General features: G+C 41.6%; 1 protein-coding gene across 1 annotated transcript in view; it reads left to right on the top strand.

The window, feature by feature from the left end:
• The first annotated feature begins 2,510 nt into the window (after positions 1-2,510).
• The window catches only part of CDH12 (cadherin 12), a 623,017-nt gene continuing 614,343 nt past the window's right edge, over positions 2,511-11,184 (top strand). The window contains exon 1 of the mRNA XM_030551749.1: positions 2,511-2,572. The gene's annotated coding sequence lies outside the window, so the exon portion shown is untranslated. The remainder of the gene's footprint in view (positions 2,573-11,184) is intronic.

Raw genomic sequence — 11,184 nt, 5'->3', positions numbered from 1 at the left:
AATTACAGACAAGGTGGGTGAGTTAATATCATTTATTGGAACAGTGTTGGTTGATGAGAGAAACAAGGTTTTGAGCTTACACAGAACTCTTCTTCAGGTCTAGAAAATGTACTGACAGCTAAATCTGTTCCACCTTGTATTTAGCTGTGACGCTGGGAGTATGTTTACCAGACCTGAAGAAGAGCTCAGTGTAAGCTCAAAAGCTTGTCTTGCTCACCAACAGAAGTTGGTCCAATAAAAGAGTGCCTCACCCACCTTGTCTCTCTAATATACTGAGATCAACATGGCTACAACAACATGGCATACAAAATTACAAACACATCATTTGGGACCCAATCCTGCTTCCAGTGAAGCCAATGGACATTTTGGTGCTAGCTTTTGTTTAAATGGCATGGTATTGATAACCATACACAGAAGATGGATTGACTCTTATGGGCTCAGTGATGAAATCAGTGGGAATATAGCCCAAGTAAGGACTGCAAAATTAGGCTTTGTATTTATAAATGCATAATTAGCTCTCTAAGACAGTAGAATGCTATGTAATAAAATGCATATTTTTAAAATATAGCTAGATTTGTGGTGGTTTACTTCTCTTTTTCTGCCTATACTATATGCCATAGGTTTCAACCTTTTTCATTTGCGGACCCTTAAAAAATTTTGAATGGAGGGGCGGACCCCTTTGGAAATATTACACATAGTCTGTGAACCCCCAAGGGTTCCACAGACCACAGGCTGAAAACCACTGCTGTATATATTTGTATGCATAGATTAACTATTTTTGCTGTGTGCATGTTTATGCCAGTGTTGTACATGCATTGATGGACAGTGTGATCTAGTAATCCACATTATCTATCATGCTAAAATTACATGGGATACCAAAGGTAGAGGGTGAAAAGTTGCTTGTCAGCTCAATTCTACTTCTGTCTTTGTATCTTTCCTCTTTTCATCTGGGCATTCACAGTCTTTCATTATTTTTTCTCTCAGCCTTAGTTCTTGTGGGTTTTGTTAGTTTCTTTCACTTTCTTTTTCTTTTCTACTCCTTTCTGTTCTCTGTTTCTCTTTTTCATTTTTCATTTCATTTTCCTTCAGTTGACTCCAGTGCACTAACAACTGAACAAGAAATTGATGAAGGATCCTACTTTGATTAAGTCAATAGCAAAACTCCTATTGACTTCAGCTGCACCATGATTTTACCCCCGAGGTTTCTTGTTGTATTAGTTATGTAGTGAAACTGATTAGCCTTGCATCCAGTGACGGAGTGCAGGAACAGAACACTAGTAGAGTTGTTCAGTTGCCAGTGCCTTTAAGAAGTTCCAATGGTTATGCTGTTCTTTTTTTTCCACAAGAGAATGTCAATTTCCCCATTTTGGTGCTTATGCTATTTGGTCATCACTGCACTGTTTATTGATTTTTGCAGTAAAATAACTCTAACTTCTTGGGGATGTGACTCTAACTTTTAAGAGGGTGGTGTTCATGGAAGTCAGAAACTGATATTCTTGCTTAGCATTAGGCACAGTTTGGGATGGTGCTATGAATGTCCCACAACTCAGCTAAGCCACTTAAGCCTTATCCTCCATGACCATTTTTTTTTCTGGTGTTGGAATACACCCATGCAGAACTAGCCAGTGTGTACATTATTAAAAACATTATCAATATATCTTGGGTAATTTCTTTTACATTTACCATTGTGACTTGTCTGTCTTTTTCTGTCCTCTAGATCATCAAAATCTCAGGGGTGGGCACTTAGTCTTTTACAATATTAAGCACATTGTCAATCCTATAATAATCACAAGACTCTGTCTAAAGTATTTCACTCGTGCCTTATTAATTCTTTCAGCTTTGAAGCCAGAGCTCCAAAAATGAGAGAGCAACATGACCTTGCTGTGTTACTTACCCCATTATAGGCTTTTTAATTACATCTTCAGTCCAGCGGTGCACTAGTTAAGTCAGTATGTGATTCTGAAATAAATCATAGTGGTTACACAGTTTAACTTCAAAACAATCAGAACGTTAACACAGCATTTCACACTAAATATGCAATTAACTCATGTCATCACTGTGCCATCCATTAGATAAATCATTGTGTGTTTATTTTCATGCTGAGATGAATGATAGTTGGCATGAAGGAAATACAGACGTAACAGTGAATCTACATTATCACAGGTTTCCTAGCATCGTGATCTTCAGTAATGGGCATTGGCAATAGAAATCCAACAGGTTTTTAGGCAGCTTGTTAGAAATACAGGCACTTCAGTGCTTTTGCATGTTTTCTCAGCTGGAGTCCACATACCTCAAGGAGCCACTCCCCCTCACGCTTAAGATCCAGAGAAAAAAATGCAGCTGTAATTTTTTGTTTTCCCCCCTCCATAGGACTGAGTTTTTAATCAGATATTTATGTCACTTCATGCATTAAACGTGAACTGTTGACATTAAATATTTTACTTTTTCTTTTTGTATGTTTGCTTTGGCAGATTTTAGTGACTAACCAAGTGATGACTTTGGAGAATGAGGCCAGCTAAGGACTGAACTGTACTTCTCTAAGTTCTTGGATGATGTGGCAACATAATCACAGGTAGACTCTTCTATTTTATAGATCTCTGCATCACCTGCTGGAAACCTGTGCTAAATGAAATTACTCTTTCTAAAACAAATCCATTTAATTTGTGGTTTAAAATGCAATTTTTTTTCAATTTTGTTTGTATATAAAGTCAAGCCAGTTTTTGCTACATAAAACCAAGAAAGAAGAATCCAGATATTATAGTGTGTTTGGTGCAAGTCTCAAAAGAAATATTCTGTTCAAACTGGAGTCTTGTAAAAATGACCAGTTCTGCTCACAGAATTATATTTACAGATGCCTGTACTGTATGTCATGCATTTCAGACTGTTTCAATTTACATGCAGATTGGAGGAAATGAAAGTCCTTTTACAGCCTGCTCAGTGCCTCTTAAAGGACAAAAATTCATTTTTCTTTTTTTGAGCTTCACTTTTATAATGTTTTTTTCCTCGTAATTGCAGAGTATTACTTTTGTCAAATGAGATGCCTTATTTCAAAGTCATACCTCAGTAAAAGTTCTTTCAGAGAAGAAAAGAAGACAATGTCACAGGCTCCCTCATGTTTATTAATATTAATATGCTACTGTCTAGATCAATTGTGGAATCCAACGCCAAGCTTCTCTTCCTTTATTGATGTCAGGAATCAAATGCTGGGGAATGAGGACCACTGATAATGTTCCATACTTATTTAAAGTTCAGACCAGATGGAAGTAGCTGGTTTTAAGCATTGCTGTCATATGTGTGATGGCAGTTATATTATGCACTCTGAAGGTGAAATCAAAATAAATTTGGAGTCTGCATCTCAATCCCCAGGAGATGACAATCAATTTAGATTAGCCGTTTGGTCTAGTGAACAATTCATTCAGCAAAGAGAGTGAGGGGTGTGTGTTGGGAAGAGTAGTTGAGTTACATTTGTAATGTAGGATATTTGCAGTCATACCACCTGGGTTTGTGCTTCTGTTCAATATAATGAGGAAAGTAAGATTCAACCAGGTCAGCATTGGATGGGATATCTTCAAGGAATTCCTACATGAAGAGGGAAGTAATGTTGGTGATTCAATAGGTGTCCGTCTTCCCTCAGAAGCAGTACTATATCTCAGTCTGAGCACAGCGCTGGGGACAGTGTGATGTTGGATGTGCCATCATTTGGATGGGATGCAAAACTAAGGACCTGATGGTTTTGGTAATTAAATAATCCTTGTATTTGTCTTCACAGTAAGATATTTGGCATGGTGGCCTGCCCAAATGCCATCTTGCGTAATGCCATTCTGTATGTCTAAACCTCTCGTAGTTGCCATTCGATAGTATGTACTTCACATTCTGTCCTAAAGAGTTGAGTGGTAATGGTGTTACAGATGCCACATTCTGCCACGGAGGCAGCTGCATTTCAATAACTCTTCTGAATGCACAGTATGTAGTATGTGTAATACTTTGAATTCATCAGTGAGTCTGGGCCACACAATTCTGATGAAAAATCTCAAACACTCCAAGTTTGGGACTATCTGGAACCCTGATTTTGGTTCAGCTCTATCTCCATTTAGAATCCTTTGAGAACAGCAATATAATAAAATTGCCATATGTCCCTATTTGTGTCTCCTCATGGGACAGTGTTGTGTATGTCAAATCAAAACAGACCTGGTGATATAATACAGAGGTCCCATACCTTGATAGTTCTCTTTCCTGATGCATAATTTAAGCTTCTGATATTTAGTGCCATCAACATCTTGATTAGTTTCTTTGGTAGTTGTGTTCCAGGAGCATGTTGTGCTATTAGCTGTTGAAAATACATTTCCTGCCTCATGAGAATGCCCTAGGTAACCTATTACTGTGTGGTTTACTTTGCTTGCTTAATTTTTTGACAGTGGGATTAGAGTTGGAATTACAAATCATGCCTCTTAGGAAATGTTGGTAGACAACATGGCACTAGACATTTTTCTAGTGCTGTTTGTGTCAAGACTTGACAGTGCATGCTTATCAGGAATCATGATTCATCTACAAAAGATAACAAATATAAAGAACAAATAAGAGAGGGGAAGTGCAGTTGGCTATTTCAGCATGGAGACTGCCAGCACTTATTTGCAAGCAAAACTGAAGTCGTCTTTTCGCTAGAGATTTGAATGCTTGTGTACCTCAGTCCCCTTAAGCCTACTAGGAGAAGCGCATCAAATGTGTATATTCATCATAACAAATTTCCAACACTTTTATTCCTAAAATTAGGCTATAAATCAATATTTAACCATTGAAACAAGGTGTCCATTTGTCAGGTATTGAGCACTCACAACTGTCATATCAAAGGGGTACAGGTGCTCAGCATCCTCGCAAATTTAAGTCACTTATTTAGGTGTACAAATGTAGCTTTTAGATGCCTACATTTAGACAGCTAGGTTTCAAACATTCACAATATGGTATAGGTTAACTTACAGATGTGTATACTCATATAAACATACACAAACATATAATATGTGTATATGCATTGATACAGGAGTACATATATTTGTGGAGGGATAAGGGTGTGTGTGTGTGTGTGTGTGTGTGTGCAATTCTAATATTGAAATAATAATTTAGATCAGTCAGGGCAACAGAAAGATGTTGTGTATTCATTATAAATGCAGAACATTCAAGTGGTCCTTTGGTCACAGAATTCTCAGTTAAGTTTAGGAAAATCAGTACTAGATTTGTGAACTTTTAAGAGCTTTAAATAAAAAAGCAGGGTGATTTCAGCTCCCACCCACTTACTGGTTTTACAGCTGTAGTAATGTTTGAAAGTTAGCATGACAGGCAGTAATCCAGGTCATCATAATATCACCCACTCTGGGGAGAAACAAACAGAGTAAACAAACAAGGTAAAATGTAAAATCCTCTTGTTACAATCAAAGAAATATTGCAGAAGAGATGAAGAGGCAGCTCGGCTGTAAGACAACAATCCATAATTTACTTTGCAGATGTCTCTGTAATTTAAGCAGCAGGCGGAACAACCACACAGTTGTAGATGCTCTGAGGAAAGGATACCCAGAGCCTCATAAATCATGGTGGGGATTAAAAGCAATGAACATTCATCTTCTTAACCTCGTAAAGCAATATTGCAAAGCCAAGGATTACAACTTAGTGTGCATGTAATCTTTGTTCAGGGATAAAGTGTCAATTTTTTTAAAAGCTTCCCTCAATTAGCAGTGGCATGTGCCTTCTGGGAAGAGAGGAGGAAAAATAGTTTTAAAGTTGATTTAATAAGAGTTCCTACCTATTAAAAGAAGACTTAATAAAAGCACTTTCCTTCAAGAAAAAATATATAAAGGAAGTCTGGATAGCTTGATTCCCATTAAGCTATACTGGTGTTTTCTGTCTTATTTCCTTCTGTGGAAGCTGGATTTAATACACAAGAACTTCAGCAAAAATAGAATTCAAACATTATAGTCCTGGAGTCCTAAATCACCTCTTGTCCTACAGGATTTGTCTTTCCTCTTCACAGGAAAGGTAGAGTTTTAAGGCTTCAAGGCCAAGATATATAATACCTAATTAGTCTCTTACTTCCCTATTTAGCCACCTACGTTGGCCTCATTTTCAAAAGTACTGAGCACCCAACATCACCCACTGATTTCAAACGTGCCCATTGAAGTCATTGTGCAGCTGGTGCTTGGCTCTTTTGCAAATCAGGTCATATATTTAGGTGCTTAAATATGGGTTTAAAATATAAATGTGGGCACATCTTTTGCAAACTTTGGCCCATAACTGTACATAGCCTCAAATTATTTTGTTTTCATCCATCTTGTTTTCTGAATGGTAAAAACAAATGTGATTTATTTTTTTAAGTGATCCGTATCCCTTTGCATTTTAAAACTTTTAGCCACTTGAGAAGTTTGATGTCAATTTGTAAAGAAGTCTGACACTACTTAGTCTCATTCTTGCCTCCCCTTCCACCACAGTATCCTCAGCTTTGAAGTTACTATTTATTCATTTTCTTCTCAGGTTTCTAGTGATGTCACTGTAGATAGTTGTGTATGTTCTCTGTCCCCCTCAGAGGTACCCCCAATCTAAGATGCAGATATATCCATCTCATGTGATCATAACTGGGCTTTTCCCCCCAAGTATTTGGGAGTATTAAGTATTAGATAAACAGGCACATGTGAATAATGCAGTAGTTAGGTTCAGAGGTTTTAATAGTGACTAATATTTGGACCTTTAAAACAGAGTATAACATGCACCTCCACCTATTCCAACACTCCACTCTCAGATAAGAGAACTCATTACCCTATGTTGCATTTCCTCTGCTCAACTTAACTCTTCCTCCAAGATTTTAGATATCTTTTGCCTGGGGAAGTAAACAACCTTTACCTCTGTCTTATCAGATGTCTCCTGGAACTGTATTTCCTCCTCTTCTTTCCCTCAAGTCCGTTAGGAAGGCTGGGTGCCTTTGGGGTCTTTTGAGGTTCCTAGAGTTCTAAGTATCAGAGGGTAGCCGTGTTAGTCTGGATCTGTAAAAGCAGCAAAGAATCCTGTGGCACCTTATAGACTAACAGAGGTTTTGGAGCATGAGCTTTCGTGGGTGAATACCCACTTCTTCAGATGCATGTAATGGAAATATCCAGGGGCAGGTATATATATGTGTGCTAGCAAGCAAGCTAGAGATAACGAGGTCAGTTCAATCAGGGAGGATGAGGCCCTGTTCTAGCAGTTGAGGTGTGAAAACCAAGAGAGGAGAAACTGGTTCTGTAATTGGCAAGCCATTCACAGTCTTTGTTCAATCCTGAGCTGATGGTGTCAAATTTGCAGATGAACTGAAGCTCAGCAGTTTCTCTTTGAAGTCTGGTCCTGAAGTTTTTTTGCTGCAGGATGGCCACCTTAAGGTCTGCTATAGTGTGGCCAGGGAGGTTGAAGTGCTCTCCTACAGGTTTTTGTATATTGCCATTCCTAATGTCTGATTTGTGTCCATTTATCCTTTTCCGTAGAGACTGTCCAGTTTGGCCGATGTACATAGCAGAGGGGCATTGCTGGCATATGATGGCGTAAATTACATTGGTGGATGTGCAGGTGAATGAACCAGTGATGGTGTGGCTGATCTGGTTAGGTCCTGTGATGGTGTCGCTGGTGTAGATATGTGGGCAGAGTTGGCATCGAGGTTTGTTGCATGGATTGGTTCCTGAGCTAGAGTTATTATGGTGTGGTGTGCAGTTACTGGTGAGAATATGTTTCAGGTTGGCAGGTTGTCTGTGGGCAAGGATTGGCCTGCCACCCAAGGCCTGTGAAAGTGTGGGATCATTGTCCAGGATGGGTTGTAGATCCTTGATGATGCGTTGGAGGGGTTTTAGCTGGGGGCTGTATGTGATGGCCAGTGGAGTCCTGTTGGTTTCTCTCTTGGGTTTGTCTTGCAGTAGGAGGCTTCTGGGTACACGTCTGGCTCTGTTGATCTGTTTCCTTATTTCCTCATGCGGGTATTGTAGTTTTGAGAATGCTTGGTGGAGATTTTGTAGGTGTTGGTCTCTGTCTGAGGGGTTAGAGCAGATGCGGTTGTACCTCAGTGCTTGGCTGTAGACAATGGATCGTGTGATGTGCCCGGGATGGAAGCTGGAGGCATGAAGGTAGGCATAGCGGTCGGTGGGTTTTCGATATAGGGTGGTGTTAATGTGGCCATCACTTATTTGCACCGTGGTGTCAAGAAAGTGGACCTCCCGTGTAGATTGGTCCAGGCTGAGGTTGATGGTGGGGTGGAAGCTGTTGAAATCATGGTGGAATTTTTCCAGAGTCTCCTTCCCATGGGTCCAGATGATGAAGATGTCATCAATGTAGCGTAGATAGAGAAGGGGTGTGAGTGGACGAGAGCTGAGGAAGCGTTGTTCCAGGTCGGCCATGAAGATATTGGCATATTGTGGGGCCATGCGGGTGCCCATAGCAGTGCCACTGATCTGGAGATATATATTGTCATCAAATTTGAAATAGTTGTGTGTAAGTATAAAGGCACAGAGCTCAGCAGTCAGTTGTGCTGTGGCATCATCAGGGATGGTGTTCCTGACAGCTTGTATTCCATCTGTGTGTGGGATGTTTGTGTAGAGAGCCTCTACATCCATGGTGGCTAGGATGGTGTTTTCTGGGAGGTCACCAATGCATTGTAGTTTCCTCAGGAAATCAGTGGTGTCGCGGAGATAGCTGGGAGTGCTGGTGGCATAGGGTCTGAGTAGAGAGTCCATATATCCAGATAGTCCTTCAGTGAGAGTGCCAATGCCCGAGATGATGGGGCGTCCAGGATTTCCGGGTTTGTGGATCTTGGGTAGTAGATAGAATAACCCTGGTCGGGGCTCTAGGGGTATGTTGATTTCTTCTGGTGTTAGTGTAGGGAGTGTCCTGAGTAGATGCTGTAGTGTCTTAGTGTATTCTTCAGTGGGATCTGAGGGAAGTGGCCTGTAGAATTTGGTATTGGAGAGTTGTCTGGCTGCCTCCTTTTGATAGTCAGACCTGTTCATGATGACAACGGCACCTCCTTTATCAGCCTCTTTGATGATAATGTCAGGGTGGTTTCTGAGGCTGTGGATGGCATTGCGTTCTGCATGGCTTAGGTTGTGAGGCAAGTGATGTTGTTGTTCCACGATTTCTGCCTGTGCACGCCGGCGGAAGCATTCAATGTATAGGTCCAGGCTGTCATTTCGACCCTCAGGAGGAGTCCATGTGGAGTTCTTTTCTTGTGCTGTTGGTGGGAGGGCACCCGTGTATCAGTGCACTGTTCAGTGTTGTCCTGGAAGTATTCTTTGAGTCGGAGACGGCGAAAGTAGGCTTCCAGATCGCCACAGAACTGTATCATGTTGGTGGGGGTGGCAGGGCAGAAAGAGAGTCCCCGAGATAGGACAGACTTTTCTTCTGGGCTGACTGTGTAGTTGGATAAATTGACGATATTGCTGGGTGGGTTAGGGGTACCACTGTTGTGGCCCCATGTGGCAGGTAGGAGTTTAGACAGCTTACAGTCCTTTTTCCTTTGAAGAGAGGTGAAGTGAGTAATGTAGATCTCCTGTCTTATTCTAGTGAAGTCCGTTTGTATAGAAGTTTGGTTATTAATGAGAGTCTCCAGGTTGGAGAGCTCTTTTTTGATGTTTTCCTGTTTGCTGTATAGGATGCTGATCAGGTGGTAACCACCTGATTACCTGAAACAGGACCACCTGAAACAGGAAAACATCAAAAAAGAGCTCTCCAACCTGGAGACTCTCATTAATAACCAAACTTCTATACAAACGGACTTCACTAGAATAAGACAGGAGATCTACATTACTCACTTCACCTCTCTTCAAAGGAAAAAGGACTGTAAGCTGTCTAAACTCCTACCTGCCACATGGGGCCACAACAGTGGTACCCCTAACCCACCCAGCAATATCGTCAATTTATCCAACTACACACTCAGCCCAGAAGAAAAGTCTGTCCTATCTCGGGGACTCTCTTTCTGCCCTGCCACCCCCACCAACATGATACAGTTCTGTGGCGATCTGGAAGCCTACTTTCGCCGTCTCCGACTCAAAGAATACTTCCAGGACAACACTGAACAGTGCACTGATACACGGGTGCCCTCCCACCAACAGCACAAGAAAAAGAACTCCACATGGACTCCTCCTGAGGGTCGAAATGACAGCCTGGACCTATACATTGAATGCTTCCGCCGGCGTGCACAGGCAGAAATCGTGGAACAACAACATCACTTGCCTCACAACCTAAGCCATGCAGAACGCAATGCCATCCACAGCCTCAGAAACCACCCTGACATTATCATCAAAGAGGCTGATAAAGGAGGTGCCGTTGTCATCATGAACAGGTCTGACTATCAAAAGGAGGCAGCCAGACAACTCTCCAATACCAAATTCTACAGGCCACTTCCCTCAGATCCCACTGAAGAATACACTAAGAAACTACAGCATCTACTCAGGACACTCCCTACACTAACACCAGAAGAAATCAACATACCCCTAGAGCCCCGACCAGGGTTATTCTATCTACTACCCAAGATCCACAAACCCGGAAATCCTGGACGCCCCATCATCTCGGGCATTGGCACTCTCACTGAAGGACTATCTGGATATATGGACTCTCTACTCAGACCCTATGCCACCAGCACTCCCAGCTATCTCCGCGACACCACTGATTTCCTGAGGAAACTACAATGCATTGGTGACCTCCCAGAAAACACCATCCTAGCCACCATGGATGTAGAGGCTCTCTACACAAACATCCCACACACAGATGGAATACAAGCTGTCAGGAACACCATCCCTGATGATGCCACAGCACAACTGACTGCTGAGCTCTGTGCCTTTATACTTACACACAACTATTTCAAATTTGATGACAATATATATCTCCAGATCAGTGGCACTGCTATGGGCACCCGCATGGCCCCACAATATGCCAATATCTTCATGGCCGACCTGGAACAACGCTTCCTCAGCTCTCGTCCACTCACACCCCTTCTCTATCTACGCTACATTGATGACATCTTCATCATCTGGACCCATGGGAAGGAGACTCTGGAAAAATTCCACCATGATTTCAACAGCTTCCACCCCACCATCAACCTCAGCCTGGACCAATCTACACGGGAGGTCCACTTTCTTGACACCACGGTGCAAATAAGTGATGGCCACATTAACACCACCCTATATCGAA

This window comes from Gopherus evgoodei, chromosome 2 (assembly GCF_007399415.2).
Source record: "Gopherus evgoodei ecotype Sinaloan lineage chromosome 2, rGopEvg1_v1.p, whole genome shotgun sequence".
NCBI lineage: Eukaryota > Metazoa > Chordata > Testudines > Testudinidae > Gopherus > Gopherus evgoodei.
The sequence above is the reverse complement of the archived record's forward strand: the minus strand, read 5'-3'. Positions and strand labels throughout refer to the sequence as shown.